The 6,852-nt window shown below is 37.9% G+C and overlaps 1 long non-coding RNA gene across 1 annotated transcript; it reads left to right on the top strand.

Moving 5' to 3' along the window:
* The first annotated feature begins 2,812 nt into the window (after window positions 1-2,812).
* LOC125671131 (uncharacterized) lies at window positions 2,813-5,489 on the top strand. The gene is made up of 4 exons (XR_007368523.2): window positions 2,813-2,886; window positions 3,009-3,261; window positions 3,527-3,727; window positions 4,097-5,489. It is a non-coding gene; the product is annotated as an uncharacterized LOC125671131 (long non-coding RNA).
* Window positions 5,490-6,852: the final 1,363 nt, after the last annotated feature.

Here is a 6,852-nt window from a genome sequence, read left to right as displayed (position 1 = left end):
CTCAATGGTCATTAGCGCCGAGCATAGGTCTAAATTTGAAGCCCTTTACCGGTCTTGGTGACGTCTCCATGTGAGTGATAAATTCTCGAGAGAGACGTTAAGCAAGTTATGAGATACAATCAATGAGCATGATATAAAAGCACTCACTGCGTCCTGTGGCTTTCCAGCATCATCGAGTCGATCCCATAACTACTACTGAACATGTCTTGTATATGTTTCAGCCACAAGGTAGCAATAAAACAAATAAATGTAGACGTACAAACAACAAAAAAGAATATATTCTTTAAAATGGTTCAGTCCGGTTAGAGACTGGCAAGTGCTGTCTGACGTGTTTTATGCCGATTGTTAGGCCGTTTATGGCACACTCCGTTTACCTGATCAAGATATAGGGCTCACGGTTGGTGTGACCGGTCGACAGGGGATGCTTACTCCTAGTTACCTGATCCCACCTCTGATATATCTAGGGGTCCGTGTTTGCCCAACTCTCTATTTTATATTGCTTATAGGAGTTGTGAGATTGGTCACTGTTCGTTATCTTCGCCTTGCATCAGTGAAGAATAGACCAACAAAAAAAAAAAAAGAAAAAAAAGAATCAGCTATTTGAAAATACTAAGTTTTCGTTTAAAATCCCATGTGTCATCCCCCCTCTGCTCTTCCTCATGTGATGAAATATTAGTATATCTGTCATGATTGCTAATATCGAAATACATGTATTACGAATTTGTCATACGAAAAACATTTTCTTCAAGAATTTCATTGTGATGGACCCCATCGTAAAACTGCTCATAGTGAAAATTATGAAAATTTTGATACATCTTTGTCTAAACGAACAGATCTGGTACCATGTTAGGAATTTAAACGACAAATTTCTTGATTCACGATAACAATGTCATTTTCGAGTGATTTCTGTTGAGTAATTTCATCCCTGTGATAAATATTCTGATGCAAATTCCCCCTCTTTTGTTGAAAATCACTGTAAATATGTATGGAAGCAGGTGAAATTGTTGCGAAATGTATTGTGCAATTGAAATTTTGGAACTCTATGTCTCATGGATAATTTTAATTTTTTTTTTTTCAACTTTATTTAATGAGTTGTATTTAATTTCAGTATATATGATTGATTTTATTTCTGTCACATTGCAAATTCCAATAAGAAACAATACATGACTTACATTTTCATCATTCTTTTTGTAATTCAGAATTGTTTCTGTTTCTTCAGTCAACCTTTCATTGGTGGCTCCAGGTCTAATTACCATAGAGACTTCCCAGTGGAGTAGAAAAGTCTGATGTCTTTGCAAATGGTCTGGAATTCCTCTTTCTCGAGAATCATTGGCTATTATGATATGCATTTTCTAAAGGAAGAAAGGTATACTTCCTAACAAGGACCTTTGATCCTCCTGTTTTTTATCTTTAAAGATACATGTAGTATTCAGCACAAACTACTCAGAAATGTTCAAAATTTGAGTTATAGCACAATAGCTATCTAATAATACATGTTCAAATCAAATCAGTTGTTGAGTATTGTTGGAATATTTAAATGGAATATGGGTGTAAGTTTCAATGTTAAGTTATGAAATACTAGCTGCATAAAGGAAATTCAGTTAGACACTGACATGTTTCCCACCGACCACACATAAATTTACAGATCCATGTAGCGTAAATAAGATGTTTCGCAGTTAAGTCATGCACTATCCACAATTTATATTCTTATCATTACAAGTCTGTGTACTGTTCCTCAATATTACATTTATTTAAATCGTTATATTCTTTGGGAGAGGGATGAACTGATTATAACCATTTTACCACAATGTATTGACAACAGGAGAAGATGGAAACAAGTGAACAGTTAGAGACTGACATGTCTCCCACGGGTAACTTCTGATGTTTTAAAAGAAGACAACTTATGACTATATATATTTATATTGAAAGGATTTTAGTGTATCTTGGGCGATGGTTTCAATTCTCAAGATCTCTTCGTGCCTAACCTTTGTTGTAGGTGTGTTAACAATATGACATATTCTATCTTCATTCACTAGGATTTAGGGATGCCAGGCAAAGTCAGGATCAGTATTGTCTTTGCCTGTATATTTGGCTCGAGAAATGGCAACAAAGAGAGCTCCAGGATTTCTTGACTCAAATGCTCTTGTACCTGGGTTAATAACAATGTACCTTTCGACTTCCCCATCTCCTATTGTCATACCTTGGCAGGTAGGTGGTTTTCTTCCATTGAAATATAAAATGTCTTCCACAATGCCAATAGCAACGTTGAACAAACCAAAGGGTACACAAAGATTTATAGTAAGCATAACTTTCGATTTTTTGCTGATGAAAACAGTTTTTCAAAGTCCTCCTGACCTTTCATTTTCATACGTCTTGGAATGAGGACCTTTGAAACTGCAATTACTTAAGCAAAGGGAAATGATGTGTTTAATTCTAATAACTTTGATTTATTGTGAGCCTATTCTTCTTTGTGAGTGGGGATTGTATCTTGCTTAACGTCTCACTCGAGAATTTTTCACTCATATGGAGACATCACCAAGACCGGTGAAGGGCTTCAAATTTAGGCCTATGCTTGGCGCTTACGACCATTGAGCAGTGAGGGTTCTTTAGCGTGCCACACCTACTGTGACACGGGTCATCCGTTTGTAAGGTAATCTCCGAGGACCCGTGACATTCACACCTGATGCCGAGTGTTTGGCGATGGAACTGTCACTACCTGTTTTAACGACTTAGGTGTGTCGCGGCCGGGATTCGAACCCCGGTCCTTCCGCATGAGGGGCGAACGCCTGATAATAAAGCCTCTCTTATGTCTTTTTCAGATTGTCCCATTGAAATTGTTGAAACCATTTGGCTTGAGATGGGGTTGCCTTGTATTCGCTAAGATTAGTAAGGGCATCTCTGGACTCTTTTTCTTGCTTTCCTTGACGAATTATTGTTTTTAAAGAAACTGCTGTTTTAAAATCTTTCCATATTAAGTGACCATTCATTGATGCTGGGATTTATTTTAGGAGTATTGTAAATAGGGAGATCTAAAACAGGTGGAAGTTGATCGTCATCACCAAGGAAAACAACTACGGGAATACCTCCCCACGTCTGATCAGATACCACATCGGCAGTGAAATTCCATCCACCCAAGTGGATTTAAACCAATTAAAAACCTTTCATCAACTAGAATGGCATGGAGGTCAGAACAGTTGTCTTGGAGAGTTTCTCCCAGTGGGTCGTCTGGTGCAGTCATCTCTTTTGCCCGGTTTTGTAGAGGTATTTTTTAGAAAACTATGTAATGTCACGCCTGAAATTAAATTGGCACTGTTACCGGTTGGACATAAAATTTGAAGAGATTTGTTATTGTTAAAGACACTTCGAATTGCTTTCACAAGGCATTTGATGAGAAAAGATTTTTCTAAACCAGCTGTTCCAGAAACTATCATTCTGAGAGGCTTATTATCTTCAGTTTTGTTTGCAAAATTTGATAGTGTTTTCATTACAATTTTGAAAGCTAACAGTTGATCTTTGTTCATTTTAGTAAAGTCTACATCAGGAATTTTTAGATTATGGTCATCACTAGCAGCACTCTCCAATTTACTCCACCATTTTGTGCCAAAATCTTTTGGATATTGGACAGATGTTTGACTCCAATCATAGTCTGTTCCACCATCATCCAATTTGAAATCTTGCACCACATCATCAAAACTTGACATCGGGCGAATTGCCTCCATCCACTCAGGTTGGTCAGTATTAGAAGTTTCTTAAGGGTCATCTGGTGATGATTCATTAATAATTTCAGACTCTTTTAATTTGGCCCGCTCGATGTCAGCTTTAACGAAGTTGGGGCACGTATCTAATTCTATAAATTCAATAAATTTCTCTATCCAAGATCTATTATTTTCCTTGATATCGATAATTCTTCTCCAATTTGGCCCATGTAGTGATAGAGATGTTCTACAGTACATTTCATTCAGTGGCCAGGTAGCTTGAGAAGGTCCCGAAATTACAGTCACTTTACCATTTCTGCAGATATACTGATATAGTGAACATTTGTCATCTTCATATCTAGAAATGTATTTATCAAATTTTGTAATGGTGTTAATTGTAGATTGTTGGAGCACCCTACACCCAGTGAAACTAACATTTTAAAAAGAATGACTTGAACGAAATAGAGGAATAGACGAAAGCTCATAACAGGCTTCCACAGAAGAGGGGCCTCCGTGGCCGAGTGGTTAGAACATCGCGCCCAATATCACACGGTCTCTCACCTCTGGTCGAATCCCGCTCGCGCCGGTAAGTGAGAAAGTTCCCCAGTTTACTTTCGGAAGGTCGGTGGTCTCTTCCCAGGTACATAGTATCTGGGTTCTCTCTTCCACCAATAAAAACTGGGCGCCACCAAATAACTGAAAAATTGTTGAGTGTGGCGGAAAACACCAATCAATCAATCCACAAAAGAAACATCCCTTTTCACAGTATTCATTAGAAGTTTAATACAGAGTGAGATTGCAGATGTACCAGTTTAATCCTAAATACAATTGCCCATATCCGAGAAGAGATCAGAAATCGCACCAGTTGGCTCATTACCTTTACATGCATATCTGGTAATGTATTTCTCAGTTGTAATGATATCAACTGAGGTATTGGCGGAACCGCCTTTAAACAGAATAAGGGAGAAATCTTTATTTGCTCTCCAGCCTTGCGTGTGAATCTTGGAGTGCTGAACTAAAACAGGATGATCTCTTTCTATCTCCAAGCGTAACAAACCATTTCTATCTTTTACTATGGCAGGTGAAGACCGAGCAGGCTTTGGGAATTCCATCCTGCACTTTTTTTGTTATTGAATTTGATTTTGAGGAACGTAAACATTAGTCAGAACATCGATGCAGATTGAAACGATTACATAATAGTAAATGATCTTCCAAAAGACTTTCTTGAGTAAGACTGGCATGCATGAGAAGTTTATACAAAGGGTTATTTTCTTCTGGAGGAGAGGGGCAGAACCTTCTGGTGGGGGCCACAAATTTCGATTTGGATTTCCTAATTCATCTTTACCAGCAGGATGAAAAGCTGTAAGACCAAAGTTCTGGGCAGCCCAAGTAGAAAGTTTCTCAGCACAATGTTCATCGGAGAGGCCATTTACAATGGCTTCATGCAGCAAATCATAGGGCTGTTTGTCTGACCTCCAACAAAGACCATGCCATTGAACCATTCCTTTAGATTTGGCAAACTCTTGTCGATACCAGTATGTGTCATCACCAAAGACAGGACCCATGACATTTTGAAATATGACTGTGTTCTTAAGTCGAAGTATTGTGCTACAACATGTGAAAAAGCCTGAAGAGTTTTTAAATAGGATATTTTTAACATTGAGATCTACAGATGAACCAGTTGTTTCTTTAATATAGAAAGTAATTTTTTAAGGGGTTTAAAGTGGAATTCTGCACAACTGGCAGTTGTAAAATATGAGGGCAGACCCATTCCTTCATTGATTTTAAACTGCACTAAAGCCCTTAATTCTTGACACACACCCCCCCCCCCCCCCCCCCCCCCCCCCCCCCCCCCCCCCCGTATTGTGTTGTTCCTCTTAATTTCCCTCCAAAATACAGGATTTTTTGACAAATAGAAGTATCCCCATTTTCAATCAGCTTCTTTAAATCACTCGCTGTGAAATGTTCATCTCCTAGTTTTTGTTTTATAATGAAACTATTGTTTTCTAGGGTCCTTTTTCTCGTGATCAAATTGTGCAAAACGAATTTGAGAGGTTTTGAAAATCTTTCATCATTATGTAAAACTTGTACGGTACCAATTTTGATGCACCAGATTATATTTTAGTAAATGATCAGCCCAATCTTGTACATTTGTAAGTAGTCTGTTGATGTAGTAATCTCCTGAACCAAATCCTACCACAGGCACCAGAAGTATGGATATTACTACCCCCCCCCCCTTTTTTTCATAATTTTTTTTTTGTGGCAATAATTTCTCTGAAATGTATGAATTCCCAGTCTATCTCATCCCTCTTTCGATTCATGTAATCGTTTCACGCTTTTTGTAAGCTTTAAAGATTGGCCTTCTACCGGTATAATAAAATACACAAGGTAAGAAACAAAAATTTGTAAACAAACAGGGGGTCCCCGTTTCCGGGCACATTTTCCAAGTAATTACAGCGTTACCTAAGGAATTTTGACGATCGGCAGGTCGGGTAGATGTCATACTACAAGTCTCTTCAACTCAAAACCCATCTCATCTCTTTTATTTGACACAATCTTGCGTGCATTGATCGGACAGGGCTTCATCTCTTCCACTGGCAGCCAAAAAGGAGGTCATACAGAGGTGTTTACCTAAAGTATGTGAAGATTTTTGTGTTAATTGATATTTCTATTTTCTAACGTCCGATTTCCATTTCTCATATTTGTTCTCAAGTTGTCTTCTCAAAACACCTACATATATTAACGGCCATTAGCACATGTAAATATCATTTAGTTGAGTGAGATTATCCATTGGTTAGTTCCCCCACCATCAAGACAGGAAACGGAAATGAAAATTCTACACGATGGCATTTTAATAATATCAATCGAAATTGAAAATATCTTAGAATCCAGCATCGATAGCTGCAAGTGGATACAGTTGGAAGAAGATGGGACTGTGGAGGTGACAGTAGACACTGCATGTCTTTCATTAACTTTAAGATTTGTTAACATGGTTAATAAAGTTATGTACGACATATTCAAATTGTAGCCAAACTCTCTCTCCTCATTTTCGTTGTTACGAAAGGTAATGTCTTGATAAAGATGTGATATATTTCTCATTGAGATCACACCTACTTAGGTCGGCGAAGTGGTAAACACGTATCAAATTCTATGTACA

Source organism: Ostrea edulis, chromosome 4 (genome assembly GCF_947568905.1).
Source record: "Ostrea edulis chromosome 4, xbOstEdul1.1, whole genome shotgun sequence".
NCBI classification, from domain to species: Eukaryota; Metazoa; Mollusca; class Bivalvia; order Ostreida; family Ostreidae; genus Ostrea; species Ostrea edulis.
Note: the sequence above shows the minus strand (reverse complement) of the source record. Positions and strands in the feature narration are given on the sequence as shown.